Source organism: Erigeron canadensis, chromosome 5, assembly GCF_010389155.1.
Source record: "Erigeron canadensis isolate Cc75 chromosome 5, C_canadensis_v1, whole genome shotgun sequence".
Lineage (NCBI taxonomy): Eukaryota > Viridiplantae > Streptophyta > Magnoliopsida > Asterales > Asteraceae > Erigeron > Erigeron canadensis.
Genome location: NC_057765.1, coordinates 29,221,074 through 29,237,948, shown reverse-complemented (window position 1 = coordinate 29,237,948; position 16,875 = coordinate 29,221,074). Strand labels below are relative to the sequence as shown.

At 34.1% G+C, this 16,875-nt stretch overlaps 1 long non-coding RNA gene across 4 annotated transcripts; it reads right to left on the bottom strand.

Moving 5' to 3' along the window:
• Nucleotides 1–2,567: 2,567 nt before the first annotated feature.
• LOC122602279 lies at nucleotides 2,568–15,398 on the bottom strand. 4 transcript variants are annotated; one of them, XR_006324194.1, is made up of 5 exons: nucleotides 15,253–15,398; nucleotides 15,090–15,156; nucleotides 14,918–15,009; nucleotides 11,236–11,515; nucleotides 11,099–11,131 (listed from the first exon to the last, which is right to left on the bottom strand). It is a non-coding gene; the product is annotated as an uncharacterized LOC122602279 (long non-coding RNA). The 4 variants fall into 4 exon arrangements; XR_006324195.1 differs by lacking the exons at nucleotides 11,099–11,131; nucleotides 11,236–11,515 and adding an exon at nucleotides 2,568–2,609; XR_006324196.1 differs by lacking the exons at nucleotides 11,099–11,131; nucleotides 11,236–11,515 and adding an exon at nucleotides 3,646–3,711.
• Nucleotides 15,399–16,875: the final 1,477 nt, after the last annotated feature.

Sequence of the window (16,875 nt, the reverse complement as noted above, 5' to 3'; positions counted from 1 at the left end):
TAAATAATACTCAAAATTGAAAAAGATATGGAAATAATTATGAAATCGTGTTTATTTGTCATGTCCATATTTTTTTTAAAAAGGAAACGTTATTAAGTTCTTACTCGTATAACGGTAATATAAATTTTATAGCTTTTAATACCTAATATCGAAATTGATTAAATAATGGAATCAATAAAGTAAGCAACTATTATATAATTTACTAGGTCTTGTACCCGCACGATATGCGGATTTTTTTTAAAGCAGTATAATAATAAACTATATTATGAAACATGAAAAATATAGTGACCTCTAATCCTTGGATGATAGATTATGTAATGTGAACTCCATGCATAATGTTTTAACATACAAATAGACCTAAATTCAGGTTGAAATTTGGCATTGAGGACTTTGGCTATACTTTAAAGAATTGTTATAGTTGGTCGAATACCCGCCACATACAATTAGGTCAACAAAACAAAACAATCAAGTATAGTGTAGACCTACATGTAAAGTTGAAACACGCGAATTCAATCTATTGGAGTGCCCAGAATATATGATCAAGAATTAGGTGAAGATGTTTGGACTCTGAACCAACCTATTTTGATACATCTATTATCGTCTATTAGTTCATATAGAGTATATTATTTCCACATCATGATGATTGAATCTTTTGACTATATAGAGCTTGATGAATGTTTAACTATTTGTTAAATAGCAATTATATACATACACAAAATAAAGCTTTAAAAAAACCCTTCTTATAGAATTACTAATGTGATTAGATTATATTACCATTCATTCTAAATACATACAAATGAAATCAATAACAAATGAATTTGTAATCGTACGTACAATTCTAACAAATATAAGGATTTAGTAATATAGAATTTATAATCGTATGTACAAAGTGACGATTTTATTAATAATAATAATAATAATAATAATAATAATAATAATAATAATAAAGGGTATGTAAGAATTTTTGGATTTGTAAGATTCTTGCCAAATTAATGTTGATCAATCCCATAAATATATTGTTTTTCATATACGATATATCCAATTTTATAGTTTCTATATTCTAATTTATACTATATTTTCTATAAAAAAGATTGATAATTTAAATAAAACATGGAGATGCCACATAGGATAAATCTTATGTGGCAACATTTAAACATAGCTTTGATTTAGGGAGGATGACTTAAAAGGCTAGGATTTCTATTATTTTAATATTTATATAGGTCTATCATATAGTATTGCATACATACCTTTTCTCTTCTTATCTCATTAAGATAATTGGGTTTGAAACGTTCAGTCCGAATGAGAACGACAAATTTAGCTGATTTTATATCCATTAAAAAGAATTATTTCGTCATTAAAGTAGTAAAAACTTTTACTAAGTTCAAAACTTCAAATGCATGTCCGGATTTGGCCGGGGACTGCTTGCCGCTCACATAATCCTTATGGCTAAAGTGCCGGCTTTATATCATCTCATGACTCGTAATATATAGATTAGATCATGTTTGGCAAAATTAACTTCTTAGAGTTGTGTGAAGATTATTGGTTAATAAATAGTTAGATCAACTCTATAAATTAAGATAAGATAAGATGTAAAAGAACAAAAATATTGAATAAATATGTAGAATATATGTAATTAGAGGCATTTAGTTCATTTATATTTTCATGATAAAATGAGATGTTTACATTGAATCATATATCTATACTCCCTATTAAAAATTATATGGGGTGTTGAAAAGTTTAATTATATGGGGTGTTGAAAAGTTTATATGTTTGGGACATGCAATTTTACCCTTTTACCCTTTACTTAAAACAAAACTAAATATTCTTATTCTCTCTTTCTCTCTCCAAAACAACACACAAAATATTCTTTCTTTCTATATACCAAAACAATACACAACCCCATTATTTTCGTGAATAACCACCGCCGTCGTTCATCATCAGCCACCGTCGTCCATAATATCCATCGCAACGCGCGGGTACCATGCTCGTTTTTTTAAATAATTATACATTTTTTGTGCTATTATTTTTAAAATACAAAGGGACAAAATTTCGTTTTTGTGCTATTTTTAATTAGTGGCGTTTCCATCTGAATTCGTGCACCACACTATATTATTATGACCTCACATGGAAATTAAAAATCTTTAGTTATTGAGAAGGTACAGGAGTATCCTTGACTGGATCAATTATTTTTAAGTTTTTTTTTTTATTTTGACATAATTATGAGTTAATTCATTTAAAATACTAAAATCTTTTAGTACTATTTTTCAATTTGCTAGTTATGTATAACACCCAACATTTAAAAATAAGGATTTCCAAAAACTTTTGCCTAACGGCGTCAAAGAAAGCGGAATTAAACTTTAAAAGTCCAAACCAACAAAATCTGTTTGGTTTATTCGTTAAATGGTGTTACTAGCCATATCATCAAAATAAGTCTAAATGGAAATCCATCGGTTGCCCAACATTAAACAACCGAGCACATCATCAATACAAGTCATTAATATCTAAACAATAAGCAAATGTCTAAAGCGAGCAGCCACTATGGGTAAACTATAACCAGCTTCAAGATCATCTACCCATGCCTCACATCTACCTGCTCACTATTGTTGAACCTGAGGGCACAACACATTTTAAAAGAGCAAGTGTTAGCTAACGAATTAGCTAAGTAAGATAACACATAATTTATAAAACGATTGTCCATTTAAAACATTATATAAAAGTCATATTAAGGCGTTAAGGCACATATCATCGAACATATCATCTCATATACATATCATAGCATCAACATCATTCATAATAGGATGGGTCATCCTAATGTGCCTAGTCATCTTTTGCATCATCACATATCACATCTGAACATCTTTATAATTGTGACATAAGTCACGCATCTCGTATAACATATACATCATTATAAGTGAGACATAAGTCACACCCGACTAGATAAACAACCTTACGGCTGTACATCAATGTCGTTAAGGAATGGCAAGCCAATTCCAGGAGTAATCCGTATGTTGAAGGACAATGGGGCTGGTAAGACCTCCCGTATTACTCTTCACGTTGCACCTCGTTGCAAGGAGCCACCCGAGCAACCACATCAACGCACTTAACCGGGCTAGGGCAAGTACGAGTTAAGCTTAATACTTTCACATCAAATTTACGAGCTCGATTTCACATCACATATAGTTTAGGTGTTTACACAACCTAAACAATCATCACATATACATCTTTTACGTTTGGGCCCTTAAACGTGCACGTGTCATGGCAACTTAATAAGTCTAGTGAACTAGATGAACAAGCCATGTAATCATGCACATTTCACATATCATCATCATACATCACATTTCATAGCATTTCATTTCATATCATCATATCTCATATCATTGCATAACATTTCATAGCATATCATTACATATCGTATCATTGCATAACATTTCATAGCATATCATTACATATCATATGATTGCATAACATATCGTTACATTTCATATCATAGGGACTGCATTTCAGGCCTCAATAGTCATGTACATAGCCCATATCACCTCCCGTATAACCCCGAATACTCATAAGCAAACAAGTTATTATTAGGGAAGTTATTATATGAAAATCATGTTTATGTTGAACCCTCAGCGTGTCAAAGTAGTGTATCTTACCTGATGACAAGCACAACGATACACCAAACACAAGTTAACAAGCTTCACAATTATCCCGAGTGACCTATATCGAGTTCATTGTCATTAAATTTGCATAAATCCATCCTCATAAGGTTACAAAACCATTTATTAACTTAGGTACACTTATAGGACCCTTAAACGCTTATTTCGGACCTCAAACGGACTCACAGACACTTTATGCGGCGCATGATTTGAATATGTGTCGCATATTTGCTTCAAAAATCACCCAGAACCCTCCCATGCCCCGATATGCGGCGCACATAAATTATATGCGTCGCATATGGGGTGTTGGTCGAAAGACTGACTCGTGCCCTTCACTTGCAGGCGACTTTTCGACCTCTAGATGACCAAATGAGTAAAAACTTAGTTCTTATGAAATGCAGGAAATTCAAAGACCTTTCCAGGGATATAAAGTTTGACTCTTGAAGTTTTCTAATGAATGATTTATGACGTTTGCAAGACAGGTCTGCAGAATTCGTCCGAAACCTGACCACTTCTAGAAATCGACATTTTTCGCATATCTCTGGGCAAAATCACAGGAAACTTTGTTCATAACGAATTTAGGGGACACATAGAATTTTTCAAAAATATAAGATTCATCTCTTATTTCATTCAGATAAAAAAGATATGATTTTTTCAATGTAACAACAGAATCAGACCTTGAAATCTTTATCGTTTTGAAAGCAATTTCGATCATCAAACATACATGGCTGATCCCCACGACCTCTACAGTTCATATTTACCAAAATATAAATCATTTGACACTATGAAATCATATATTGATTCATGGATTCAATAAGCACATCCGACGATTGATTTGACACCCGTTTTGACCTAAATCGACTCACAAACATAATCGAATCCAACTCAAGCCTCAAGACCAGGTGTGAACCCTATGTTGGTCATATTTGAACATTAAAATGACATTAACAATGATTTCATACCTGTAGGAAATCTTTAGATACTAAATGATTGCAATAACAATCACCGATTCACCCAAAATCACTGATTCTATCAATAAAACGTATTCAATCGATCAAGACCATATATGAACGAATTGAATAGATAAACATTACCAAAAATCAGTAGGAATTACCATCTTTTCCTTAAAGATGATTATAGATTCGATCTACAAGCGGTTAATCACTCCGATTCAACCCGAAATCGCAAGAAACTCTCTAGAATTGCTCAAGAGACAAAGGGGCGGTTCTAGGGCTCCAAGAAGAATGATGAATCAGATTTTAGGGCTAATGATCCGATTAGAAATCCCTAATCACGTTTTTAACTTTCCACATATGTCAAAATTAGTCCCTAGACTTCCGTATGGTTCATTTTAGGCTAAAATCACATGTTGGGAATACTTACAACACATCAAACACTTTTAGCACTTCTAAAGGCATTAAACTATACCTTTAAACACTTATTCACATCAACCATTAAGGCATTAAAGCCTTACACCTATAGAACCTTCATCACACATAAACCAATTAAGGCATATAAACTTGACGAAACTTAACGTTGACTAACGCTCAAGTCAATAAGTCAATCTTGAAAAGTTTGGAATGTTACATTATGTATGCTCAATATCCTTCAGTTGTTACCGGTTATGGACCATTTTCCAGTTGCAGTTTATAACAACATTTTTAGTCCTGATGGATCGAGAGATATAGCTAGTTTTGTGATAGAATATATATAAGAGTAATTGTAATTACTAAAATGTAATCATATAGCATGATTGTGCCTACGTACACACAATTAATTAATGGGTAGTAATATACAGGTGTTTCATGTGCATTCATCGTGTGAGCACGGTGCTCCCTATTGATTTCTAACATGTTATATACGCTTAGTATGTATGTGTACGTTATGTATAATAATTTAAAATGACAACCGAATTTAATAATTAAAAATTAAATCACGAACATTATTAGTTTTCAAATTTCTATCCGGATGATTAGTTTTCAAATTTTTATACGGCCCACACACTACAGCAAATTGTTTGATTATTCACATATATTTAATGAAGATATTCACACTTAAGAATGTATAGAAAAAAAAAAATTCACATTTACATTAAGTGTGAAAAATATTGGTGTTACAAAATGATGTCAAATCCTCACACTTTAAAATGTGAACATATTGTTACAAATCTTCATACTTTAAAGTGTGAACATATTATCATAATTCTTTACATTTAAAAGTGTGAATATATTGTTACAAGTTTTCACACTTTAAAGTGTAAACATATTATCATAATTCTTCACATTTAAAAGTGTAAACATTTTCTCATAATACCTCACACTAAAAAGTGTTAAAATATTTGTATTAATAATTCACACTTGAAAGTGTAAACAAATTATTATAATTTTTCACACTTTTAAATAGGGGTGAGTATGGATCGGTTTGGTTCGGTTTTTGGCTAAAACCGAATCCATAACCGATCCATTTGGTTTTTAGAAAACCCAATCCATTGGATTCGGTTTTTGTTCGGTTCAGTTTGTCGGTTTTTTGGTTCGGTTTGGATCGGTTTCGTTTTTTGTTCGGTTTTTATTATAATTTTTTTTAAAACTTTTTTGTTTATTATGTTATAAATTTAATTTTCAGTTGTTAACAAAAAAATTATGATATAGAAAGTAAAATATAAAGATGTTTTTTATCGACTAATTATATTTTTTAGGTGTTAAAATTAATATAACTTTTATAAAATGAATTGATTTTCTTCTACGTTTTTATCTAAAACATATAATTTATATAAATTTGTATACTAAAAAGACAAAAAATTTAAATATATTAACATATTTACAAATTATAAGTAATAAATATAAATGTAATATGATATAAATATTAAATAATTAATATATAATTGATTCGGTTCGGTTCGGTTTTTGATTGGTTTTTTGCATATGAAACCGAAACCCGAACCGATCCGTTCGATTTTTAGAAAACAAAAACCAAACAAATGGATTTCTTTCGGTTTTCGGTTTTTTCGGTTCGGTTTTATCGGGTTTTTTCGGTTTTTGGTTTTCCGGTTCGATTTTTGCTCACCCTACTTTTAAATATGAAAATATAATTGGTTTAATTGTTCACACTTATAAAGTGTGAAGATATTTTACACATTTCAGTTGTCATAAATATATTTCGTGTACTATATAAGCTACCTATTTTACTAGTCAACTGTTGTACATAACTATATTATCAATCGGCACAAACCACACAATTCAAAATAGAAAAGATATCTGCTCGTATATATAAGCTACTTTATCATTCCATAACAAAAATGATATCCATTTGTACAACCATTCAAATCATAGCTACCTGTACACAACTGTAATGATATTCTCATTTATTAATAAACTACACAAACTAAGTTTCTAGTAATGTTAATCCTCGTTGCATACTAGTAAATCTTTGAGTTGTGATATAACATTCTCGAACCTATTGAAGATCCCTGAAAGTTAAAAACTTCACTGAATGTTTGTCTGACAAGCGCCTTCAAAAATTGAAAAAGAATTTTATAATGTTGGAATAAACATGGTTTGATTCAAGGGAAAATACTCACCAGATGATCCTGTGGAACCTGTAAAGGCATTAAACATGTTTGCCATTGATTTCGGGTTCCCAAAACAAGGTGATTGAGTTAGAATGAGATGGGTAATTCGGCTGTGATGTTATGCACGAATTAGAGAGGAGTAAACACACGAATTTGTGTGGGATTATGTGTGTGTGATTAACCTTAACTTAGGGTTAATTACCCTCTATTTATAATGAGAGTAATTACACTTACCACCTTTAGTAATTACACATTCAACCCCTGTGGTGTTTAATGTGTATACCATTAGTCCTCTTATTTACAATCACCTAATGGGAAACCCTATTCTACGTCTCTAAGAGTAAATACGCTCATCATATATTTACCTAGACATAGGGATTTCATTATCGTCAATTATCATATCAGGAATGATACATGATCAGTGACGGTCACACTAACGTGGTTCCAACATTCTCCCACTTGACCGAGCGATCATTTATCTATGAGTATTTAAATAAGCTCCGGAATAATACTCATTTTGTTTTAAACCGAAATCATAGCCAATAAGTATAGTCGTAGAGAAGAACATCAACTCAGGACCCCCACTAGTCAAACTATGACTCAAATTTAAAACTAATAAGCAATGATCAATTGACTAAGACAAATTTTGTCACAATAATGTCAATACACCAATATGAGTACTTAAAGTGTAATTAATAGACAAACAAAATCTGAATAAGGAGGAAAATTTTTAAACAATAATACTAATGACCAAATAAGTACAATATGTTATTAAATTAAACTAAGTCTTTAGTAAGCCCCATCTTCAACACGTGTCCTACGAAGATATTAGGAGGAAGACCTTTGGTCATCGGATCCGCTAGCATGTCATTTGTACTTATGTACTCAATACAAAGAACATTTTCCTCTACCCGTTCGCGTACAAACAGATACTTTGTATCGAGATACAGCCCAGCGCCAGTTGAACTGTTACTGTTCGAGAAAGTTACGGCAGCTGAGTTATCACAGTAAAGCTTCAATGGTCTAGAAATGGAGTTGACGACTTTGAGTCCACTGACTAGATTCCTAATTAACATCCCATGGCAAGTAGCATTATAAACGACAATGTATTCAGCCATCATGGTGGACGTTGCAGTCAGTTTTTGCTTATGACTCCGCCAAGAGATAGGTCCGCCGGCTAACATGAAAATATACCCAGAAGTAGATTTCTTATCTTCCTTGCTTTTGGCAAAGTCGGAATCGGAATAGCCTACTACTTCTAGATTGTCACTTCTTTTATACGTTAGTTTGTAGTTTTTGGTCCATTGCAGATATCGTAGAACTTTCTTAGCCGCTTTCCAGTGTGCTAATCCAGGATTAGATAAGTAACGCCCTAGCATACCGGCAATATAAGCGATATCTGGACAAGTACAGACCTGAGCATACATAATGCTTCCAACTACTGATGAGTAAGGTATCATCCTCATTTGCTCCTTTTCAATCTCAGTGCTCGGACTTTGGAAAGTACCGAATATATTTCCTTTAACTACTGGAGCTACAGTGGGTGCGCAATGTTGCATGTTATAGCGTTCTAAAATCCGCTCAATATAGGCCCTTTGAGAAAGACCTAAAATACCATTATGCCTATCCCGATGTATTTCAATACCTATAACATAAGAGGCATCACCGAGATCTTTCATGTCGAATTTCTGCGAAAGCATCCGCTTCGACTCATGCAACATATCCAAGTTATTACTTGCTAGTAGAATATCGTCTACATACAAAACAAGGATTATAAAGTTACTCCCACTGATCTTGAGATAGGTGCATTGATCCACTTGATTCTTTATGAAGTCTTGTTCTTTAATAGCTTCATCAAACTTAAGGTACCACTGTCTCGATGCTTGCTTCAACCCATATATGGATTTCTTTAACTTGCAGACCATGTGCTCTTTACCTTTTTGAATGAATCCTTCAGGTTGCCACATGTATACGTCTTCTTCCAAGTCTCCATTTAAGAAAGCTGTTTTGACATCCATCTGATGTAACTCAAGATCAAAGTGAGCTACTAGTGCCATAACGATTCTTAAGGAGTCTTTACGAGACACGGGAGAAAAGGTCTCTTGATAATCGACTCCAGCCTTCTGAGTATAGCCTTTCGCAACCAATCTGGCCTTATAACGTTCGACGTTTCCTTTCGGGTCTAATTTGGTTTTGAAGACCCATTTGCAACCAACAGTTTTGGATCCTTCAAGAAGTTCAACCAATTCCCAAACGTCATTATGCTGCATGGAATTAAGCTCTTCAATCATGGCTTCATTCCACTGAGTGGCCTGATCACTATTAATGGCTTCTTTATAGGAGGTAGGATCAATAAGTTTTCCAACATCCTCAACTTCACTGAGATAAGTAATGAAGTCATCAAAATTAGTGGCCCTACGTGACCTCGATGATCTCCTGAGTTGATTTTTGGGATTTTTGGAAGATCCTTCAGCATTAGTGGTCTCATGATTAACATTAGGAGGAGTGGGATCAGTGACATTCGGAGCAGCGTTCTGTACAAGAGGAGTTATCGGAGGAGTAATAATAACCGACGAATCGTTTCCCCCCGCTTCTTGTACTTCTTGCAAATCGAAGTTATGATTTGTCGTGCTCCCACTGATCTCTGAGTTCTCTAGGAACGTGGCATGCTGTGTATTACTGATGCGAGTAGTGTGGGAAGGACAATAAAACCTATAACCTTTTGAGTTATCCGGATAACCGACAAAGAAACATGTAATAGTCTTAGGATCAAGTTTCTTTAAGTTAGGGTTATAGAATTTAGCTTCGGCAGGACAGCCCCATACTTTCATATATCTAAGACTCGGTTTCTTCCCTGTCCAAATCTCATGAGGAGTTTTAGGGACAGATTTAGAAGGAACTCTATTGAGTATATGAACGGCTGTTTTAAGGCCTCGGTCCAAAGGAAAGTAGGTAAGTTAGTGTTAGTAAGCATACTTCTCACCATGTCCATTAGGGTTCTATTTCTTCTTTCAGCAACACCATTTTGTTGAGGAGAACCAGGCATGGTGTATTGGTTAATTATGCTATGATCCTTACAAAAGTCATGGAAAGGACCAGCGGCTTGACCAACGTCAGTATGTCTACTATAATACTCACCTCCTCTATCTGATCTTACAACTTTTATTTTACGTTCAAGTTGGTTTTCAACCAAAGTTTTAAAATCAATAAAAGTTTGCAAGGATTCAGACTTTTCCTTAATCAAATAAAGGTGCATATAACGTGAATAATCATCAATAAATGTAATAAATGAAGTATGTCCTGTAATGGAAGCGGGATAGGGGCCACTTATATCAGTATGAATTATTTCCAACAAGTTGGAACTTCTGGTGGCTCCTTTCTTATTCCCTTTAGCCATTTTGCCTTTGAGGCATTGAATACATGTTTCAAAATCACTAAAGTCAAGAGATGGTAAGATTCCATCCTTTATGAGTCATGTCATGCGATCTCGTGAGATGTGACCAAGACGTTTATGCCACAACATGGAGGAATTCTCTTGTTGCTTTAGTGATTTTGTCCTTGTTTTAGTTAGATCATCAACATTAAAAGATAACAAAGATTGTGAGAAATTATGATCTAGTTCTAATTTATACAGCAATCCATCCAAGAAACCACGACCAAGCAATTCATTATTAAGAGTAATAGTAATCTTGCCGAAACCATGAATTATTACAAAACCTTCAATGTCTAGTCTAGAAATAGATACGAGGTTCCGAGTAATTCTCGGTACATATAAGGTATCTACTAGTCTAATACATTTTCCAGTGCTCATATGTAAAATATAAGTTCCCATGGCTTCGACATCTAAAAGATCACCACTTCCAACTCTAAGTTTTCTTTGGCCCTTTGGTAGCTTCTGGATTGTATGGAATCCCTGCATTGAGTTAGTCACATGAACCATAGAATCAGAGTCACCTCACCATGTATTAACAGGAACATCAGTAGTAAAAGAATCAAATATTACATAAAGTACGTTACCTTTCTTAGCTAGCCATTCCTTGAACTTAGGGCAATCTTTTTGAACATGCCCTTGAGTATGACAGAACTTACATTTGATGTTCAAGACATTAGAGCTAGAGGCAACTGCACCAGGACTGATCTTTGAAGCTTTCCTTCCAGTCTTGTTACTGTTGTTACCCTTCCTCTTCTTAGAATTAGCAGTGGCAGTAAGGTAAACAGCTTCAGGTTTCTCGAGCTTAAGGCGATCCTCTTCTTGTTGACACATTGCAATCAGTTCACTCATCTTCCATTAATCTTTCTGAGCATTATAGTTAATTTTGAAGGCATCAAATTGAGCAGGTAATGATGTCATTATGAAATGCACAAGAAAATTATCAGAGACTTCCATTTCGAGAGTCTTAAGCTTGTTCGCCATGTCACTCATTTTCATTATGTGTTCACGGACACCGCTACTTCCATCATATTTCAGAGTAAGCATCTTTAGCATTAAGCTGCTTGCATGCGCTTTAGACGATCCCTTGAAGTAATCCTCAACAGATTTGAGGTAATCTTTGACTTCGTCAGACTCAGGGATAGCTCCTCGAAGACCAAGGGGAATAGAGTTCTTGACCGTCATAAGTGATAACCGATTCGCCTTGTCCCACTTCTCAAATGCTGTTTTCTGTTCTGCAGTAGAGTTCGCAGTAATAGCAGCGGGTTCATCATTACGAATGGCATAATCAAGGTCAAGGTACCCCAGAGTAAGATCTAATTGATCTTTCCAAGCAGTGTAGTTTGCACCGGTAAGTGGCTGAATGCCAAGAGTAGGTGCTACAGTGGAAATAAGGAGGATATAGATTTAGGATACAAGTAATAGAAGATTTATAAAGTAATGCCTAAAACTAAGGGCAATAAGATTATAGTGACACAATTAGCTATCTAAGGACGACTAAGCAATATCTATAAAACTAATGGAACTAAAGTAATGCCTAAACTTAACTAAGGGTTAATAATAATGTTCCTTATAATAACATAATTAGATATCCAAGGCTTATTAAGTAATGTCTCTAAAAGTAATGGAACTAACGTAATGCCTAAATACGTAAGAAGCTAAAATAATGTTCCTAAAAGTAATGAGACTAAGACCATTATACTAATGAAGCTAGTGATAGGTAACCTATTGTAAACACCAAAACAATAAGTTGACATAAGGCTCTACTTAGATTTACATTACCTTTGGGCAGAAGTAACTAATATCTAAGTACACATGAGCATTAGGGTCATGCGGCACAACACTTATCATTTGACCTTTGGGCACAAAATTAAGAATCGTGTATCTTATGCATGAAAAATATTCCTTTTAGCACACAAAGTGTATTAAATCACCTTTGGGCAGAATCAATATACTTAATGTTCATTATCCAAAAGGGAAAGAACGCACCATGAGAATCATATTTGACTTTTGGGCACAAATGATGAAACCATGTACATTAGTGCGAAGCCCCCACACATTACGGGGGTCCGGGGGCAGGGCCCCTAGGAGCGGGGTCCAAGGGGCAGAGCCCCTGGCTGGGATCGAGCTGACCAAAAATTTTTACCCTTAAAGTGCTATGGTAAAAATGTCTCAGAAAAAATAATTTTCGAAAATTAGAGACAAATTTAGCCACAAAATTATAAGGTAAAATTAGTAAGCACGAATTCATTCATCAGCTAAAATCATCTTTAGTTTAATACGAACTTAAGTTATAACTCGTGAATAAGTAAGCACGAAGTAGACCATAAGTTCATGATGATGTAAGCACGAAGGTAACATAAGTCAACACGATGTTCGTGTGATGACGTCAGCACGAAGAAGTCATAAGTCTACACGAAGTTCGTGATGACGTCAGTGAAGACAATCTGGTTCGTGTAATGACGTCAGCACGAAGTAGTAATAAGTTCGTGTGAAGATAGTTGAGTTCGTGCGAAGATAGCTGACTTCGTGCGAAGACATGAGCGCGAAGGTGGTGCAGAAACTATGATGACGTCAGTACGAAGCAGTTTTGAGTTCGTGATGACGTCAACACGAACTCGTGATGACGTCAGCACGAGTTTCTTCATTCTGCAGCTTCTAAGTTCGCGTAAAGCCCTCGAAACGAACCAAAAACATAACAGGACTTCGTAACGCGGCTCTGATACCACATGTTGGAATAAACATGGTTTGATTCAAGGGAAAATACTCACCAGATGATCCTGTGGAACCTGTAAAGGCATTAAACATGTTTGCCATTGATTTCGGGTTCCCAAAACAAGGTGATTGAGTTAGGATGAGATGGGTAATTCGGTTGTGATGTTATGCACGAATTAGAGAGGGGTAAACACACGAATTTGTGTGGGATTATGTGTGTGTGATTAACCTTAACTTAGGGTTAATTACCTTCTATTTATAATGAGAGTAATTACACTTACCACCCTTTAGTAATTACACATTCAACCCCTGTGGTGTTTAATGTGTATACCATTAGTCCTCTTATTTACAATCACCTAATGGGAAACCCTATTCTACGTCTCTAAGAGTAAATACGCTCATCATATATTTACCTAGACATAGGGATTTCATTATCGTCAATTATCATATCAGGAATGATACATGATCAGTGACGGTCACACTAACGTGGTTCCAACATATAATACAAATACAGATTAGTGATCAACCAAATCCATCATAAAACTGAAGACAAATAATGCTTAAAAAAGGGGAAACGTGGAAGTAAGTATACCATGACCACCTATGAAACCAAGGATATACAACAACAAGTAAAGTTTGTTATCTCTAAAATATAGCAGTATCTATAAGTTGCAACTCATGATGATGAAAAGCTGCTGCTGTGAAGCTTCTTTTTTGTCTATACAAATCAGATGGTTAACTATACTATGGCGATAATTTTCAAAAAAAAAACTATACTATGGCCAGTGCCGGCTCAAGGTTTTTTGAGACTCTAAGCGGGACTAATTTGGGGGCCTTCCTTTAAACTCATAACCCATGTTTAAGGCCCCCAAATTAGTTAGGGCCCCCAAAACTATACTATGGCCAGCCGACTATGTCATATAAATTCTGTACTAAGGTTTGGTCGAGTTGGTAATTAACAGAGCTGAGTTGCAAACTGTTCAGAATAAGTTTAACAGGGGCAATTCTATAACATCTAAGAGGGCAATCAGGATTAGTAGGGAGGCAGAACCAATGAGGTTTTAGATTGGATCTAAAGTGAAAGGGGATTCCGGGTTTAGTCATCACACACATGTTAGTTTAGCCACAAATATGACATAATCCATAGATACTGTTAGGTTATTCGTTATAAATTAGTACAGAATTTATATGAGAAAAACTCATGACCCATGTTTATTCAGCTTGTAGATTATTCACTGGGATCGGTTGTTGCCTACTTGTTAAATACGTCTATTCTTACGACAATTTAAAAGAGCACAGATGGGTCTTTAGAGACCAAAAACAAAAATCAAGTTTAGCAAATTAGTTCTGAAGCACTTTTTACCCAAACCATCACAGAACAACTATAGAATGAAATAAAATTGTTAGCCAGACATTGACTCAGCTTTCTAGCCACTAACAGCACCTATAATCTTTACTAAATGATAACCACAGGATGGTGGCTATTACCATATACCCACAAGTTGGAGCTACTATAATACACTAGTTGAACGTGAGTGAGATTGAAAAACACACCTGTAGTCAAAGTAGAGTACTGAGTTGAGCAAATTAAAGTTCTTGAAAAGAACCTTATCGATATTATCTCCTTGAGGTATACAAAATTTCGTCTGTTAACAACAACAAAAAGCCTAAAGTTAGCTTGAACATTAAATACTAAAACTAGTATAATATTGATAAGGAACCTTACCTACTGGTTTCAAAACCAATGAAATGCCGATGACAGTTAATAATGCTAGTTGCTTATATTATGCTCCCTGGAACCAAAGTATCATAATACTCAATATTATGGATAAAACGTTGGAATTTCCAAAGAAAACTTGATTATAATCAACGGATAAAGAGAATTTTACCTTAATCAAACCACTTGCTTTGTAGAGTTCATATTTGACTTAGCTTCCTTTCCCGAATTTTAACCACCTGCCACATAGTTGCTGTACTTAAGTAGAACTTCACAATATTAATAAAACAAAATTTATTGTTTCTGAATACCCATTGGTAGAATTACTAAAAAAAAATACACATTACTTAATAACAGCAAAAAGTAACATGATCCACAAAATACAAACAAAAACACATAAAGGTTTCAGATTATATAAATGTGTAAAGGCTTTTTTATATCGCATTATGAAGATGTTTGTTGACAAGTAAGATAGTCATTAGATTATATAAATGTACATTAAGGGTTTACTGTTTACTTCAATCATTTTTAACAAAGAATTAGCACAATATACATGCAATGCGGTGGTGTTCGTGGCGACGATGTTGTGGTGGTGGGGGACGACTGTGGTGGTAGAGGCACCATCGAGTGGTATAGATAATTAATGTGAAAGTAAATGATGTAAAGGGTTAATGGAGATAATTTAAAAGATAAATGATTGATAGTATAATATAATTATTAATAGTACTTTAGGTTTTTTCTATCATGTAACTTTCACGGGTCTATTCTTTTTATAATATAGTATAAATTAATAAATAATTTATTTTAATGCTCTCAACCATCTACAACTAAAATTGCTACTACTATACAAAAATAATATTGTTATAAAGCTATACATTTTTTTATGCCTGACTGATGACCAGGAATAACACTCATTCATTGATTTTGGATTTTAACATTTTTATATATTTATATATAGATATAGATGTATGTACGTATATTGAAAAGTTGGGTTAAAAACTTCAAAAGTACCAGTAACCATTAGGAACTTTTTAAATCAATCTCTATCATTGATAATTCTTTACATATTGATTGTTTTTTGAGTTATTTAGATGAAATTTTAGATTTTACAGTTATGTAAAGACAGAGACGAAGCCAGAATCTGCAGTTGACGGGGGCTAATATGAAAGTTCTTGTCATAACTGTTAGAATATGATCACGTAAAATGAACGTATGTACGGAAATGATTTAAGTCTACGGGGTCACACGAAAGGACACGACAACTCTATATTATTAATTAATATATTAAAGTAGTATATTAATTAGTTTGATCATTAAATGATTAATTTAAATAAGTTAAATGGTTAATTATATTTAATTAATTAAAAGGAGGTTAAATGTGAAATAAGGAAATTAGAGTTAGACTCTAATTCCTAATATAGGGGCCCGAAAAATTCAAGGCTTTTAGGCCTTGAGATTACTTGGTCACCAAGATTAAAACCCTATGAATTAATCCTATAAATAGGGGCTTAAGTCTAAGGGTTTTATTCATTCAATTCACACACAAAATCTTCTCCTCCTCTCCCTCTCTTCCCACAGCCGAAACCCCTCTCCAAAGGTTTTTGGGATTTTCAGTTTTAGGCTAGCAAAGGTTTAACATACGGTTGTTCGGTTAGTGATCAAGGTACTAGCATACGATATACGGGGTGTCTAGTGTGCAAACGTAGAGGGATTTACTTCAAATCCTCATAAGTTCTTCACTTTGTTATCTACATCAAGAGGTAATCCTAATCCTATTTCAAGATTAATTATTTGA